The sequence below is a fragment of the Sparus aurata genome, chromosome 21, assembly GCF_900880675.1.
Source record: "Sparus aurata chromosome 21, fSpaAur1.1, whole genome shotgun sequence".
In the NCBI taxonomy this organism is placed as follows: Eukaryota; Metazoa; Chordata; class Actinopteri; order Spariformes; family Sparidae; genus Sparus; species Sparus aurata.
The window spans coordinates 1,805,662-1,823,737 of record NC_044207.1 but is presented as its reverse complement, the minus strand read 5'-3'; the positions used below and the strand labels follow the sequence as shown (position 1 = coordinate 1,823,737).

At 40.3% G+C, this 18,076-nt stretch overlaps 1 protein-coding gene across 4 annotated transcripts in view; it reads left to right on the top strand.

Moving 5' to 3' along the window:
• The first annotated feature begins 10,150 nt into the window (after positions 1-10,150).
• Positions 10,151-18,076, top strand: part of LOC115572425 (casein kinase I-like) — a 43,250-nt gene continuing 35,324 nt past the window's right edge. The window contains exon 1 of one of the 4 annotated variants that reach the window (XM_030402473.1): positions 10,151-10,467. The gene's annotated coding sequence lies outside the window, so the exon portion shown is untranslated. The remainder of the gene's footprint in view (positions 10,468-18,076) is intronic. The other 3 variants (XM_030402472.1, XM_030402475.1, XM_030402474.1) reach the window with 3 other exon arrangements.

The window sequence follows — 18,076 nt, the reverse complement described above, 5'->3', positions numbered from 1 at the left end:
AAGTTCAAAAAAGAAAAAAAAAAAAGGTGTTCATCCTCTCCCAGTCTCCGGAGAAGAGCCCCAAAAGTTCAGCGAAAACCAGAACACAAACACAACACAAATACAAAAAAACTACGAAAAAACTTAAAAACCCACGGGAGCTGCTGTTACAGGCTGCCACCTAGTACGGCGCCATAGCAACTGAATGTTATCTTATCTAAACTATTCTTCATCTTTCCATGTGGGGATGTGTCCCCTCCTGTGGCTCTTGTGACACCTCAGGCAATGTGACAATCTCTCTCCCCCCTCCTGTCCTTACAGCACATTTGATAACAAAAGGAAGACTATGTAATTTTCTCACAGGGTTGAAAGGCATCTCAACCAATGAAGAGCAAGTTGCAGCGTGGATCAATTCCCATCCCATTTGTTCCCATCTTTCCCAGACAGTGGAAGAAATGTACACAATTCAGGACACACCAGAGAATCCAGAGGATGTAGAAAATACAAATTTTTGTTGGAAATGAGAAGTAGAATAGATGGAAACATAAGGAAGAAGGTGAGAGAAGACGAGAGCTGGATCACTGCTGATAAGATCCTTCTTGTGAACCATATGGACTGCATCGTCAAGCATGATGAGGAGGCTGATGTCACCCTCAGCAGCTACATGCTGCAAGCATCTAGAGCAGGGGCCCCCACCATACGTGTCCTAAGTGATGACAGTGACATATTCGTCCTGTTAGTGTACTGGGCTTGGAAGGCCAACATTCAATCAGCAGTGCAGATGGAGGAGTGGGATGGCACCATCCTGGACATAAATGCCACCGTTAGGGCGTTAGGTGACAAATGTCCGGGTCTCCTGGGAATGCATGCGCTGTCGGAATGTGACACTGTCTCCTACCCCTGTGGAAAGGGCAAGGCATCTGCGCTTAAAGTACTCCAAGGAAGTACCATGCCTGGTCTCAATACAGTACTTGGGGAACCTGATGCCACTCACACTGACCTAAAAGATACCGGGACCAAGTTTTTTCTCGTGCTGTATAGGCAGAAGAAGGCCAAGTCGATGAATAACGCTCACTACCTGATCTACAGATGGAGGAAAAAGCCACCTGAACTTAAAAAGCTTCCTCCAACTGATGGCAACATGATGCTACACATACTGCGTGATCATCTCCAGGTCATGTTGTGGAAGGCTGCAGATCAGAGGGAGCCACCTGCAGAGGCCAGAGACATCACTAACTTTGGGTGGGAGGTTGCTAAAGGAGGTGTTGTCATGTCAACTGTTTCCACCCAGGCAGTGGATCCAGTAAATTTGCTTGACGTAACCAGCTGCAGCGCATTGAAGGCCTGCAGCAAAAAAAACTGCAGCTGCCATGCTGCAAGTCTCAGTTGCACTGACTATTGCAAGTGTGAAGCAGGTGAGGTTCGCTGCTGCAACCCATTCACAATACATGAAGACAAAGACATAGAAGATGAGGAGGCTGAAGGGAAAGAGGAGAGAGATGATGAAGAGGGTGAAGGCCATTGAGTGTGAGGTTGTGGTTGTTGTTCTAAGTTAACATTAAGTGAACTTATTGCTGTTTCCTGCATCCAGTGATTTATAAGCTAAATATAGTTACTATTTTTGTTACAATCTACATGTTTTTATATTTCAAATGAGCTCACTTGGGCCAATTTCTGACTGTTTGAATTTTCACAGTATTTCATTAAAAATGGTGTTGGTATTAATGATTATGCTAATAAGGGCATGACAATAAGGCTAGAAAAATGTTCTTATATATGCAGCACATTACCATTAAAATAAAACTACTCTGGGAATTCTGTGATGATTTTTTTATTTTCTTCTTTATTTTACCTGATAATTAGCTAATTATGCTAATTACAATTTTGAGTTATTTTGCTTGCATAACATGTCTTCTTTCAGACTAGTGAAAAGAAAACATCCAAAATACACATTTAGGTGTTTATTTTACTTCACTTTGTCTATTTCCTTCTATAGATTTCCAATACATACCTTTAAAGGCCATTTTCTCAAACTCTGAGCCAAAAATTTCCACTTCAGTAGCACTTATATACACCAAACTTTCCAGTTTCATTCCTATCTATATTCTGAAGGTTTTAACAGAGGGGTTTATTCATATATCATTCATAGCCTGATTTATATCATATTGTATTCCTAAAACAATTATTTTATTTTTTTTATGGCTGTTGACAGTATTTTCTGATTTATGGAGTGAAAAAAAGAGACATCCCAAATTCCCTCTGTAAAAACCTTTGGCGATAATATGTCAACAAAATGAAACAGGAATTTTGAACATGGCTTTATCCAGTGTTTAGATTTATGTTCTGGAAATGTATGCAAATTAGAGCATATTAGATAATGCCTCATTTGCATATTTAAACATACAATTTCAGAAAACCCATAATACAAAAAATAATTGTCCTAATGTAAGTAATCAACTGGGTAAGTTTCATTGTGATATGTATTAGTTAAAAAGTTTTCCCTATTCTTCACCTGTGTCTCCCCTTTATTAGCTAGTTATGCTAATTACGCAAATTGCCCAACATGCAACTCTTAGCAACCAAGTTGAATTTCATCCACTAGGTCTATAGATTACATTTCAGTCATAAAGGTTTATAGGAAACACAATTTCTGGGTCCAAGAAATTTCCAGTAGACTATATTTGATTCTCCATGTGGCATATTTTCATATATTTGAGCTACTGTAAAAACACTTTGCTCAATATTTCCTGGCTACTGATGGTATATATGACTTTTACACATCTAAGACTACAACTATACTTGATATCAAGCAATTTTACTTAACCAATGTGGAGAAATTCAACAATAAAAGTCCCATATTTCTACCTGGAGATTGCATATTTGACCGTATTTGAGCTACTGTAAGAACACTTGTGTAGAAGTCAGATATATCACCCATAGCCAGGAATTATTGAGCAAAGCGTTTTTACAGTACGTCAAATATATGAAAATATGGAATCTGCAGGTACAAATGGGGAATTTTATTGTTTGCAGTAAAAATGCTTGATATCAAGTGTAGTTGTAGTCTTATATGTGTAGAAGTCAAGTATACCATCCATAGCCAGGAATTATTGAGCAAAGTGTTTTTACAGTAGCTCAAATATATGAAAAAATGCCACTTGGAGGTACAAATGGGGAATTTTATTGTTGAATTTCTCCACATTGTTTTTACAGCACCTCCAATATGGTCAAATATGCAAACTGGAGGCATAAATATGGGACTTTTATTTGAGGATTTCTCTCGATTTCTCCACACTGGTGCAGTAAAAAAAAGTGTTTTTTTATTCATCATGGGCTCATGAAACACTTTAATCCAATCCAACTTTATTTGTTAAGCACTTTAAAAACAACCAAAGTTGGCCAAAGTGCTGTACAGAAAAAATAAATAAGACATCACAAACAGAAAAACATAATTGCTCACATAGCGCGCAAAATACAACAATACATTAAAAGGCATAAAACATGAGTAAAAAATGCAATAAAAATAATCAAAATAAGGAATAAAATCAAGAATATCAAGTCGACCTCTTACTAGGTGTCGAAAGCTATGGAGAAGAGATGGGTTTTAAGAAGTGATTTAAAAACCGACAAGGAAGAGGCCTGTTTAATGTGCAGAGGCAGATCATTCCATAGTTTAGGAGCCGACACAGCAAAAGCACGGTCCCCTCTGAGCTTCCACTTAGATTTAGGCACACTCAGGAGCAGCTGATCATCTGACCTGAGAGAGCGGGCGGATATATAAGGGTGTAGAAGCTCAGAGAGGTAGGGCGGGGCAAGACCATCCAGGGATTTAAAAGCAAATAAAAGAATTTTAAAATGGATCCGAAATTGAATAGGCAGCCAATGCAGTGAGGCTAAAATGGGGGAAATGTTCTCATATTTACGTGTGCCAGTTAAAAGACGTGCAGCTGCATTCTGTACCATCTGGAGATGGGCGATGGAGGACCCACTGACCCCCACATACAGTGCGTTACAGTAATCCAGCCGAGTAGTTACAAAGGCGTGAATTACTGTCTCGAAGTGCTGCCTTGATAGAATCGGCTTTATTTTGGCCAGCTGCCTCAAATGGAAAAAGCTAGCTTTGACAACAGCCTTGATCTGACAGTTAAGATTAAGCTCAGGGTCCACTTTAAACCCTAGGTTAGTGATATTAGGTTTAATATACTGGGCCAAGGAACCCAGGTCTACAGGGGGGGTCCCAGTGGCGCCACCAAAAACCATCACTTCTGTCTTTTGATCGTTAAATTTTAAAAAGTTCAGAGCCATCCAGGCCTTTATGTCGTCAAGACACGTAAGTAACCGTCTGACAGTGTTCATCTTTCTTTTTAAGAGGCACATAAATTTGACTGTCGTCTGCATAACAGTGGAATGAAATGCCGTGCTTCCTAAGTATGGAACCAAGCGGGAGCAGATAGAGAGAGAAGAGAAGAGGCCCAAGAACTGAGCCCTGAGGGACCCCGCAAGAGAGAGGAGCAGAGGAGGATACCGAGTCACCAAGGCTGACACAAAAAGTACGATCAGTCAAGTACGACCTGAACAATTTCAACGCTACGCCCTTGATGCCCACCCACTGCTTCAAGCGTGAGATTAAAATTTCATGATCCACTGTGTCAAATGCAGCAGTTAAATCTAAAAGCACAAGGATAACACAGTCACCAGAGTCCGTAGCTAAAAATATATCATTAAAAACTCTTAAAAGAGCTGATTCGGTGCTGTGCAGGGATTTAAAACTGGATTGGAAAACCTCTAGAATGTTATGTTCTTCCAGAAAGGCCATTAATTGGCTGTGCACAACCTTCTCCAGGATTTTCGAAAGAAAAGGCAGTTTGGAGATAGGCCTGAAATTGGCAAGAACTGCAGGATCTAGAGCAGGTTTTTTAATCAGAGGTTGTACTAATGCATGTTTAAAATTTTCAGGGACCACACCTGAGGACAGACTGCTATTAATTAGCGCAATAACAGATGGTCCTACAGTGGGGAAAACCTCTTTAAATAGTCGAGGTGGGACGGCATCATTTGGAGAACCTGATGGCTTTTAATGACCAACAATCTCCTGTAAAAAGGAAAGAGTCACAGGCTCAAACTGGTTGAAGACAGCAGAGCAGGGGACAGAGACTGAGGGGTCATAAGCAGAAGGTGAGATTTGGGCCCGAATTGAAGTGACCTTACCGATAAAAAAGTGAAGAAGGTTTTCACACACAGCAGGGGACGCCTCCATACAGGCAGTCTGCGGGGCATTAAGAAGAAAGTCAATAGTGTTAAACACATCGATATTACCACACGCCGACGAGACTTCACAGGATGAAACTGATGAATGACAACCTATGTTGGAAATGTAAAACAGAGGTGTGAACTTTTCTACACTGTATATGGGAGTGTGCCCTGGTGATGCCGTTCTGGGTTAAAGTGGTAGAGGTTTTGAGTGGCTGGCTTGGTTCAGCAATACCTCTGACTCCTGAATTATGTCTATTAGGGGACAAATCCCAAATACCTAACATTTCAAAAGGTACCTTTTCTGTTATTATGGTCGGTTTAATCACTGCATCAAGAATCATTTTGAGACATTGGAAAACAGTTAAATGTCCAAATATGAAAGAGTGGGTGGACGCAATGGTCGAGACTGCATCTTACGAGTCTATGCTCAACAGATTAAAAGGTAAACTGGAGGATGGGATCACCTCCTGGGACTGTTTTTGGACACATATAAAAATTGAGGAAGGCCCTGGTTTGAACCCAGGAAGGACTGAGATCCCTCAGTGACGGATGATTTCATTCTTCATGCCATGACACTGTGAGCTAGACTCTGGATTACATATGGACAGCATGTTTGTATTTTTATTTTTAGTTGGGTTTTCTTTCATTGGACTTTCATGTGCCATGTCTTGTGATGTCTGTGCTATGGTCAGAGGGGGCCTGGGGGGGTTTGTGGGTGCCATGTGCCGTTGATCTCTTTTGTTTTATTTTCTTGTTTTGTGTTTAGTATTCTGTTTTGAAACTTGAAAATTTCAATAAAAATTTGAATTACAAAAAAAATAGTGTTAAACAAAACACGAGGCTTGTGACGGTTTGACAGAATAATATCAGAGAAATGTTTCCTTTTGGCGTCTTTAACAGTTTTCTGATAATGACGCCAGGAGTCCCTTAACATTTGAAGAGACATCTGCAGTTTGTCCTTCTTCCACTGGCGCTCAGCTCTACGGCACTCACGTCTGACAGCATGAGTCGCGTCATTTAACCAGGGCTCAGATTTAGTTTTAGGCTGCCTCAATTTTAATGGAGCCACAGTGTCTAAAACAGTTTGGCAGGTGGAGTGAAACCACGAACTTAGCTCCTCTGTATTGCACATGGAGTAAGGAATTACGGAGTTCTGATTGAAAGTGACCGAGAACTGAACAGCAGTGGAAGGGTTAATAATGCGACAGCGCCGAGCAGCAGCGCGAGGTTTAAATGTATCAGGGGCAAGAGCAGCCTCAAATAATACAGGCATGTGGTCAGAAAAAACAGCATCACAAGTCTCTAAATTAAAAACGGGCAAACCATATGATAAAACAAGATCAAGTGTGTGTCCTTGTTCTTGTGTAGGTCCAGGCACAGACTGTACAAGATTAAAATAATCAATGAAGTCCTCTGCCATTGGCTTGTCAGGACAACACACATGAACATTAAAATCCCCAACAATAAGAACACGATCATATTTAGGCATGATTTCAGCCAGGAAATCAGAAAAGTCATTTAAAAAGTCCTTATTGTACTTGGGGGGCCGATAGACCACAGCACACAACACTGTGTGAGAGCGACCAAATAAACTCAATTCAAAGCTGGAGAAGGAGAATGACAGCGATAGCTGCTTACATTTGTAATGACTCTTATAGACTGTCGCTATTCCTCCTCCTCGGCCCGACGTCCGCGGGGAGTTAAAATAGCTGCAATCATGTGGTAAAAGCTCAGTGAAGGCGCTGGACTCACCAACACTCAGCCATGTCTCAGTCACACAGAGGAAATCCAATCCTCGGGACATGAAGAAATCCTTCAAGATAAAAGTCTTGTTCGCTATAGATCTAGCATTTACCAGGCTAATCCTGGCGGGAACGTTGGCTGGCCAGGGAGCCCGACGCAGAGGGCGCAAGTTGCGGTGATTCACCCCTCGCCAGCGGGGACGTGAAGAGGCATGAGGTGAGGCAGCAATGTTTACAGGGAATGAAGAGGTGGTTATAACTGCAAGTAGATTGATTTTGTGAGGACTATGAGTAGATTTTTGTAATGCAGACTGCCTTACAGTGATCCTTACAGGAATGAATGAATTTGTGGAGGAAACAGAAACAGAGCCAGCACCAGCAGGACCCGCACTGTATGAGACAGGGCTAAGCAATACAGAGCTAGGATGCTGGGCAAGGTCTTGCTGGGGAAACCGTCAATTAAGGCTAAAAGCAATAAAATTAATACAGTTCCAGGTTAATTTTTCTGTTCCTTTCCTGTTTGGATGCAAACCATCCCGTTTAAAAAGTTCCCAGTTGGTCCAGAAGGAGTCAAAATGACTAATAAAACCAAGACCGGTGGCAGTAGTAAAATTTTGCATCCACAGGTGCAGGCTAAAAAGACGGCTAAAACGTTCAGAGCTCTTTGTCATAGTGGGAGTGGGACCAGACAGGACACATCTCCTCCCCAGGCTTTCAACTGTGGAGGCTAGAGACTCAAGTTCATGGTGTAGCTTCATGGACTGCCTGGACATGACGTCATTTGTGCCAGCATGCACTATCACAGTGTGGATGGACGGATGGACATCAAGTAGAGCGGGAATTAGTTCGATAAACTCAGCTGTCTTTCCTCCTGATAGACAGTATGTTACTGCACCAGGAAGCTTTACAAACCTGATGACAGAATCTCCAGCGATTAAAATCTCAGGTCGCTCCGTTTCAGGATTGTCTTTGTAAACCGACAGTCTTGATCTGAGTTTGTGGTCAACCATTAACGAAACAACTGAGTGCAGGTGCGCTGAGTCGTTCATTACCTGAGGTGATGCGCGCGTGGGCCGAAGTGCTGAGATAGGTGGCTGTGTTGAAGGAGAAGACGACACTGGAGCTGACACTGAGTGGAACAGGTTGGGCTCATGAAACACTTTAATGTAACATACCTTATTTTAAATGTAGGTTTGAATTATAGCTTACTGTTCTTAATACCTTTATTTTGAAAACCGAAAATAAATACGCTGTTTCTCCGCATTCACCATACTGCTGAGAACACTTGTACACTCGAAATTTAACTGCGGCTGATTTGACCACGGAGATCGGGGTGACGGCTGGCTTGACCGCAGTTCCATACTGTCCATGTGTCACGGTAGATTACCCCGCCATAACCTACTAGCCTACTGTTTCTTCTACACAGCACCGTCCTGTAAACGACAACATCCGGTCTCAGAATATGAATAAACAGGCCTTTTTTCCGTTTCTGTTTTGTAGTGATTTAATTTTTGTTATATGAAATAGAAAATGAAAACCGAATCATTTTTATAATTTCGCTCATCCCTTTTTGACCATGAAAAATAAAAACGCCTTGTATTCCAATTTTAATTTTTGTATTTTAAAACGAAAGTCAAATAACCACTAGTTTTACGTTTTTTAATACCCGTTTCTGAAAGGTAAATCTAATAACCAAGGGCCAGTTGTTCAAAATATTTAATCTGGATCAAAATGATCCGGATTTGGAAATCCCATTTTTTGCTATCCAGGATCAGGTAATCCGTCTAACTTTTATGCCGGTTTTTCAAAGCAACATTGGATTGGATTACCTTGATCCAGATACACAGTTTTCAAGATTACCAAATCCGGATTACCAGTGCTCTAAACCAACCGATCGGATGGCATAATATTAGGAGACAGAGCCTATACACTTCTACCATGGCTGATGACTTTTCTTGCAGCAACCACACCTGCGCAGGCACGCTTCAACACTGCTCATTGCAAAACAAGATGTGCAATTGAGCGTTTAAATGGAGTTCTGAAGAGACGCTTTGCATGCCTTAACTACTTGTGAGTGGAGCCACAGGAAGCATGCAACATAATACTTGCATGTTTTGTCCTGCACAATATCGCTACCAGGCGCAATGTCCCTCTCCGTAATGATGTTTATGATGCACCTGAGCCTGTTGAAGAACCAGACCAACCTCTGGTGTTCTGTCAGAATGAGGAACTGACTGGACGTGTAGTCAGGGATGCAATGCTTAGAAATTATTTTTGACAGGTTCATCTCTGATGATTGTTTCTTTGAAATTAATATACAGGGGTGAAGGACAGAAAAAATAAAAATATTATTTCTGTTTGTTATTAAAATCTGTTTGGGGGGATTGTTTCATGGGGACAAGATAATTTTTATTTTTTACTCTACTATACTGAAAGGCTTAATTGGTAGCCTAGACTTGTTTAACCATTACAGTGATAAAGTAGATAAAGTAGACATACTTTATCTACTTTATCACTGTAATGGTTAAACAAGTCTAGTGCAAAATATAAGTAAATGTATTTAAACCAAATGATAAAAATGTATTATTTGATCAATTTTAAAGTTTTACTACATTTTCTTCCTGAAATCCATCTTGAAATCCTACCTCCTGTTGGGATCAGGATAATCCTGTTTTTTTGGATCAAAGTTATCCAAATCCTACTGAAACGTTTTGAACAACACAAACTGAGGGTTTGATCCAGATTCAAACTAGGATTGGATTCCGTGATCTAATCCGATTTCAGAATCCTTCTTTCCCTTTTGAACAACCCATTTTCAAGATTTGATCCAATCCGATAACCAAAATCCAATCGGATTACCTTTGAACAACTGGCCCCAAAAGATACACCCTGAACATAACACAGATGAGGAAAACTTATAAGTTGGATTTTTCACCAAAGTATAAGACAACATAGTTTTAATAGCTATTTACAGATAACAGAGCTAAAAAAAACAAAACAAAAATCGAGCTCCATAAAAAAATGAGAAAGTAACAATCTTGAGTTCAGTAGCTAATCTGTAAACCCAGCCCACAGCCCTGACTGCAGACTTCTCATTTTAAAACTGAATGCTGACAAACACAACCACGTCCCTCCGTCCTGACTAGATGCGTGTGTCGTGTGTGTGCGCGCGTGCGTGTGAAGCACGCGCTCTCATGGTTAAAGTAACAACTGATGTTCTCTACAAATCAAAGTGTGCGTGACCCTCTCTCGCGCACACTCACACGCGCACAGATTTCCTTGAGTATTTTTCAAAGCGGGTTACGCTCGACTCGTCCGTCCACCGCGCTGTGCTCAGCTCCATTTACGTAAACTGCGTTATGGTCTATGGCGAGGCTTTCAGCTGGTTAGCCAAACATCCACAGAAAAAAGAGATGAGCAGGAAAACGAGACGAAGAAATGAGAACAATTTATGACAAGCTACAAAATTAACGACGAAAGAAAACCTGTTGGGGTATGTCAACTTTTTTTGACAATTGCACAAATGTGTTTGTTGAATACGCTAGCTATGTTTATGAATGACTGCATGGGCAGAAATTTAGCGTTAGCTGGCTAGTTGGCATGTTAGCCAGCGTTAGCTGCTATCAGGCTAGGTCTTGGCTAGTAAACGCTAGCTGGGTAGCTAGTTGTTGACATGGTTCACTATCTACCAGATTCACTGCTGTACGTTAATATTGCGCGTGTAATCTCTAACATTATTTCGCTTCAGTTGCTCCTGCATTCTCTCTACTTGGCCTTTTTACTTTTTAATGTAACTAACGTTGTCAAGCTTCACTGAGGCCAAATACACACACAAACTACTCTGGCCTAAACCTAACTTCCTGCGTTACCTAGCTCGATTGATAGTTTGACGTATAAAACACCACAATATTTTCTTTTCCATAACAGGCGACCAGCTATCGTCGGACAGCGACTGAAGGCGTGTAGTTATCAGATTGAAAAGGGACTGCTCCTCAGATGAGAAAATATGCTGCAGTCGTATCAGCTAACATTAGCTCCAGGAACAAACTCGAGCTCTTCTGGTCTGAAAGCTGAACACGTTAACACCTTCCCGATCCAACATGTGAGAAGGTGACCGTTCATGGCCGTCTTGAACAAACCTGTTTTGTTACAAGTTGCCTCTGAAGTATTCACCAGGACACAAAGTCATATTTTGGGATGAGTTAGAGGTGGTGCAGCTAAGTTAATCAGTGGAGTGTGGGTGGTGAGACAAGGCCATGTTAGTCCAGCTATGTATTTTATTTCTCCTAAAGATCTCACCAAGAGCTGGTGAGAAGAGCTTGAAATGAATAGAATGATTGTTTGGACAAAGATGTCCTTTGGTACTGAAAACACTCACTGGCAGATACACTGTAAGGTTCCGTTGATGCATGAATGGAAACCCTCAATAGTGATCTACATTTAAAATGTTGTATACCATACCTAACACCACCACCACCACTTAATAGTGGACACACTGGACCAGCAATTTATAGACAGCACTAAAAATAGCAATTTGGTATTTAGATGGAGTATAACATCACCATTAACTACAATCAGAGGAAAGATGGAGAGTGAAAGGTCATAAATGAATATTAATTGAAAAGCTGTCAAACCGTTCCTTAATGTTGACCAGCAGTGTAAAGGATACTTAAGGGCAATGTAAACTTTATTATACCCCAGGGGCAATTCATTTTACAGGTGGTGCAACAGATAGATGGGGCCTCCTTTTATTTAGTTATTCTCTTATAAATTAGAACACTGATTCATTGAGTTTCAACATTTGATTTTATGAACTTTGCATAGATAAAAAAAAGTGAGTGTTCATTGATTGTTGTATCAGTCAGTAGATTACTATTGTATGAAACTCACTTTGATATCTAAACAAAACACAGACACCATTTTCATTGTATGAGAGTTGTTTATAATTTTGAATAAGTGACATCTCAACTGGCATATCTGAGATCCAAATTGGGTCCGATTTTTGTCTTATGGAGAAATGGTTGGATCTGTCGTCCAGGTGTGGAGTAGGGATGTAACGGTATGAAAATAGTGACCAAAATTATCACGGTTAACGGTATACCACGGTACTTTTTTAAAAATGTCTTCAAAATGTTGAATAAACACTGATAAATTGAAATAATTTCATCAAGATTTATATTTAAATATATTTATTATATATTAAAATTGTCCAAATCCAAAACCTTAACAAAACACTGCAAAATCAACATTAAATAATTATAAAAGAATGTATCAAAACTGTGCAAAATAGGTCATTGGCTTTTTGTGATGAGGCAGCCTGTTTTTGAAACGTGTCCCTAATTGTCTGCGTTACAGAGGTAGAATGAGTTGTAGTGGCATTAGCACTCGATTGGCCAGCAGACCCTCTCTGTGAAAAAAATTAATGAAAATGTCATTATTAATTATTACTGTTACTTAATACTAAGGGTGCAACCAACAGATCACAAAACTCACAATTTAGATCACATCACTTTTGTGAGGAACTGGTTGGATAATTTTTGTAGATCAAAACAAAAGGGATTATTGTTGTTAAATGAATTATGAATACTCTACTTTGGCTCTTATCTCTATCTAGACACTTGTTATATTCACCATTTTATATTATTCTTTATATACAGTCTATTCTACAAATAATCCACAAGTATTATTATACTTATTTCTGATATTACTTAAATATTGGCTGTCTGTCTCTCTGTCTGCCTGCTCGTCTGTTTTCGATGGACTCGGTCAATCTGATTGGTCAAATGGCTGCTGAGCCACAGGTAGACGCTGCTCCAGTGAACGGAGCTGAGATGAAAGTCAGTCATCTCAGTCAGTTTGTGTTCACTAACTCAGTCCACCCAGTACATGTTTGTGTCAAATCCTACTCACCGCAGCTCTGCATCAATATTTGGGGAATTATAAGGTCGACTTTAAAAAGTGAAATCTACAGTTAATAAGCGGTTCAGATAACGTGCCAAATGACGGATCAACTTCGTTCCGTTATACCACTATCTGGTCAGTTTACATAAGTGACAAGAGCAAATTAGACAGAAAACTCGACATGCACATACATCATGCACCCGAGCTTATGGTTAGCTTACCTTGCATTCGCTGAACAGTTGCGGGTGATGGTCGTAAAGGGAAAGTAAGTAAATTGGATGTGTTGCCGCCCCTCGCAACAACTTTGTTCTCGAAGCTCCTGCAGACAGGGCTGCACACCTTGACCAGCTGTCCCTGAGCATTCTTATAATAACCAAAATACACCCAGACTGCAGATTTGGTTCTCTTTAAAGGCGGAAAAATGCTGTGAGGGCCGCTATTATCATGTCCTCCCTCCGCCATGTATTCACTACATAACAAGCGCATGTTGCACGCTGCGCATGCGCCTCGAGTTTTACACACCGCGGCGGTTACCATGGTAATTAAAACTTAAACGGTAACCTTCACTGTCGGGAATTTTACCATGGTTTACCGTGACACCGGTAACCGTTACATCCCTAGGAGTAATCAAGGTCAGGTGTGTAGCTGGTGGAGTGCTGTGTAGTGGATAATGTTGGATGCGAGGCTGCATGGAGCTTAGCAGATGTGTTCAACTTCTAATCTTGGACTGCTCAGGTCAATGTATTCAGAAAAGAAAGGACAATGACATCAGGCTTTGCAGACCATGAATAGGTATTAGTTACAAAGATTGGTGTCTTGTTTTCATTGGCTAACAAATACTGTTTTCAACACATACATTGTTTCCATGTTGTATACACGGATACCCTAAACGTTGAATATATTTATATCAGACATGAAAAGGTTTTTTTAGTGACTATAATGGAGAGAAAGATGCTTAGGGGTAGTTTATAATTAATACATTCTCTGTGAAATGTACTGTTTCATGGCTCTGGTGTCATAGACAGTAGGGATGCAACAGTACAGTTTTCCCACGGTTCGGTATGCATCACGGTTTTTGGGCCACGGTAACGGTACGGTTTCAATATCTTAATATAAAACTACTCAGACTAGCAAAGGCAATATTGCATTGTAAAAATAATTGCACAGAGAGACGGTCATTATCGCCGTCAGCTGGGGTGATGAGCGTCCGTTTGTCTGTCCGTCCCCGGGTCAGCCGGGGGACGGACGGACGGACGGACGGATGCTCGTCACCGTCAGCCGGGGGGCGCTTTTTTTACGAGAAGACCGCGGCAGCCCACAAACACCCGCTATAAAGCAGCTAACATTGAAAATGAGTATAGTGGCGCTAGGGTGCTTGCCTCAGTTCGTTTTCAATAACCCCCCGGCATACTTCATAAAGTTCTGGGATCACATTACTACTAAAATGGGTGCGGGAGGGTACATGATAACGAGGTTCAACTGTTTTCATCATGTGACGAAATCCGGTATCCTCAACCACTGAATACGGCTGCATGTCTTTCACTATGAAGACGCCCGCTGCTTTTGTTATCGTTTTGTGTTTTTCCGAGTTTGTCGTATACAGCTGTTGGAGGGCCGCAGCTTATTGTCGTTCATTTGCATGCAGAGCGCTGATGGCACATGGCACTGAGCCTGAACAATGTGCTGCTCTCATGCCTCTGCTCCTGAGGGGATCACACAGCATGTGCGGCTGCACAGAGTTTTGAAAAAATTTTGTGACGGGGAAACGTACCAAAAATGCCGTTGTTTGTCGTTGTACATTGAACTGAACAGGGCGTATTGAACGGTTCGGTAAAATACAGAATATTGTTGCATCCTTAATAGACAGTGAAGTTTATTGTTAAACTGTGAAAAATCATGCCTCGCCTTAGGTAGATTGGTGCCTTATCATGCCCGATTTTAGGGCTTTTTAACCCTCTGGGGTATAATTGGCCGTTTTTGACTACTTTTGATTTTACCTTTATATTTCACCTTAAAAACTTGCCTTGTGGTGGTGTCATTTTTTTCAGCACAACCTCACATGTATGAATTTACAGTTATTATTTCATTTTGACATACTATATTAACACACTGGACCTAAATTCACCCAGAAATCATAAAAAAACATTTTTTAATGTGAAACCCACAAACATGTTTAACGAACCCTTTTCATCACTTGAAATGCAAATATAAATTGTAATCTTCAAAACTTACGTACAAGATTTGCAAAAAACAAAATACAACTATTTACACTAAAATGCAGGCAATTCCTCAGGCGTTTTTTACAAATGTACAAAAATCTATTTACAAAACAATCAGGTGCCACAATAGGATGCCACCAAATTATTTGTGCCACTCTTGAAAGCAGTTCCTGTCCAGTACAAGACAGAGAGGCACATCACAGGCCTGACACCTCCAGGGTGTGTCCCTCCTCTTGTTCTCCACCTGGTGGCAGCGTTGGCACCTCAGCCTGCCCTTTGTGGCTTTTTGGCCAGGACCTGGGGCTGTGTCAATGGGCACAGGGACATGATCAGCTGTCCTGCTCTGGGGAATGCCTGTCTTGTCCATGCCACACAGCTGACACACCAGCTCCACCATGAAGTCCTTGTGTGTCATGGCCTGCACCTGACTGGCACTGCTGATCTCCCGGTGCAAAATGAATGCATTTGTGGTCGCAATGTCCAGGAAATGCAGCATCACAGTCTTGTACCGGCGAGCTGTTTTTCTGTGTATAGAGTAATATTGGATGAGCTGATCCGACAGGTCAACCCCTCTCATGTTCTTATTGTAGGCCGTGATGAGTGTGGGACAGGGAATGTCTCTCGCAGCCCAGCGTCCAGCTCTGTCCTTCACCCTTCTCTGTGCTGTCTCACCAGAAAACGCAGAATGGATGGTGGAGCACACAGACACCTCTCGCGTGTCCATCCACTTCACAAAGACGAGTGGGCCCTCTCTGATCCACCTCACTGATCGTCTTTCAGATTTCTTTGTGAGAGCATTTGCCCTCCCTCTTGGGCATCCCCTTCGGCTCTCCCTATAGGTTCCACACGCTCCAAATTTCAGCTTGGCCAGGTCCATGAACAGTTTTGGACCGCTGTAGAAATTGTCCATATAAATGTGGTACCCAGTACCGAGACAGGATGGCTGGATAAGATTCATGACCAGATCATAAGACAGCCCATGCTCACGCGCAGTATGTGTTTTTCCAGTGTATATCTGGAATCTGAGGGTGTAGCCACTGCACGACTCAGCCAACACAAAAAGCTTCATCCCCCATTTAGTCAGCTTGTCCTTCATATATTGTGTCATGCCAGTCTTCGCCTTTGTTGCCACCATCCTTTCGTCCACCGCCAGCTCTCTTCTTGGGTGGTAATAGGCCTGGCAGGCGCTGAGAATCTCATCATAAAGAGGCCTGACTCGGAACAGTTTGTCATAGCCTGGGGTCCCCTTCTTCCTCTCGTTCTCTGCATCCTCTTCAGGATCACTAAGGTGAATGTTCCATAATATGGATCTGAATCTGTCTCTGGACATCACCTTGGCTGGCAGGGGCACTGACAAAATGTGATTTTGTCTCCAGTAATCTTGGAGACTTGTCAGAGACACCAACGACATGTATACAAGGAGACCAAAACACTTATATAAGTCTTCCATCTCCACGTCAGGTCAAAGACGAATAAGGATTTTAAAAATGGAAAAAAATGAAATTGGCTAAAAATACCCATTAAGTCACTTTCTATCTTAGAGTGTTTTGTATATCACTCAACAACAGGAATTTGTTTTAATAATGCAATAAACATTTTTCAGTGAATTATATGATTTCTCCCTTGGAAAATGTCCTTCCTGGGTAATGTAAATGGTTTTCAAAATTAATTAAAATTTCTATCCTTGTTGGCATTTAAAAGTTTTTAAATAATTATAGTTAGAGCTCAACAAATAATTACTTCTCAAAAAAAATTTTTTTTATCAGAATTAATGTAATATATTTGGACATTTATAGTGAAATGGCTTCATTCGTTCCTGTTTGTCACACAATATTTAGTGCCAAAAAGAGAAAAAAGATGGAAAATGTCTTAAATTTTTTTTACAGTGTAAGTAAAAGGGTTGTTATTGTATCCTCAACTCAAAAAACACAATACTGTAATATAATATGAAATTTGGGTTGAATTATTTGACTGTGTCATTGTTACCCAGAATGACATGCTGTTAGCCAGGAATGACCACTGCAAAATTTCAGTGTCATCAAGTATTTCATTAAAGGCTGTTCAGGAACATAATTTGTAACAAACATGATACAAAGAAACTGACAACTATTAAAAGATCTGAAAAAGTGATTTTTTTATTTTAAAAAAATCGTTAATCTTTAATTTCATGCAACAATGTAACAGCAATGTAACTGTGAAAACAGGTTCAGTTGTTTGTAACATCAAAATATAAAAACATTCAAAAGAGCTTTTTATTCAACAATGTCAGTGTTAAAGTCACTAAGTGACCAAGTCATTTGCAATGTTAAAATGTTAAAAAACTAGAGTTGATTTTTCTAAATGTAACGATAAGTTATCACTTAAAATGCAATGGATTTGATTTCACAATAAACTCAACTAAAAGCAACAAATCTTTCAAAGAGTTCAGTAACTGAGTTAAAACTGACCCTTATACATCGAAAGCTTTACTAAAACTTTATTAAAAAACATAAAGATTAGTTTGTAGTATATAGTACATTTAAAAGATATTTATTAGATAGCACAGTTGAGAGAGATAGGAAACGTGTAATGTCCTGTGGTGCTATCATTGAAAAACAAATGATGTCATAAAAGTTCAAAAATACATAATATTGCCTCATTAATCGTTTCATTAATCATTAATAATAATAAAAATATAACATTACAAAATCAAATCAATGCCTAAAAAGCTACAGATACGGATACAAATCTGAATTGATTAACATGTCCATTCTGGATAACAGAGGACATGTCCTGGGTAACAAAATATCGTTGTTATCCAGGGAGGACATATCGTTATCCAGGAAGGACAAAAAAACTAAATTTCCTTTATAATCAGGCACTAATTGGGTCTGCTGTATAAAATATTAGCTTAATCTTCCAACACATCGGTGTCATATTTCACATGAAATAGGTCATTTTAAAAAGTAAAAAAATTATGAATGTTTTATTAGCGTTATCCAA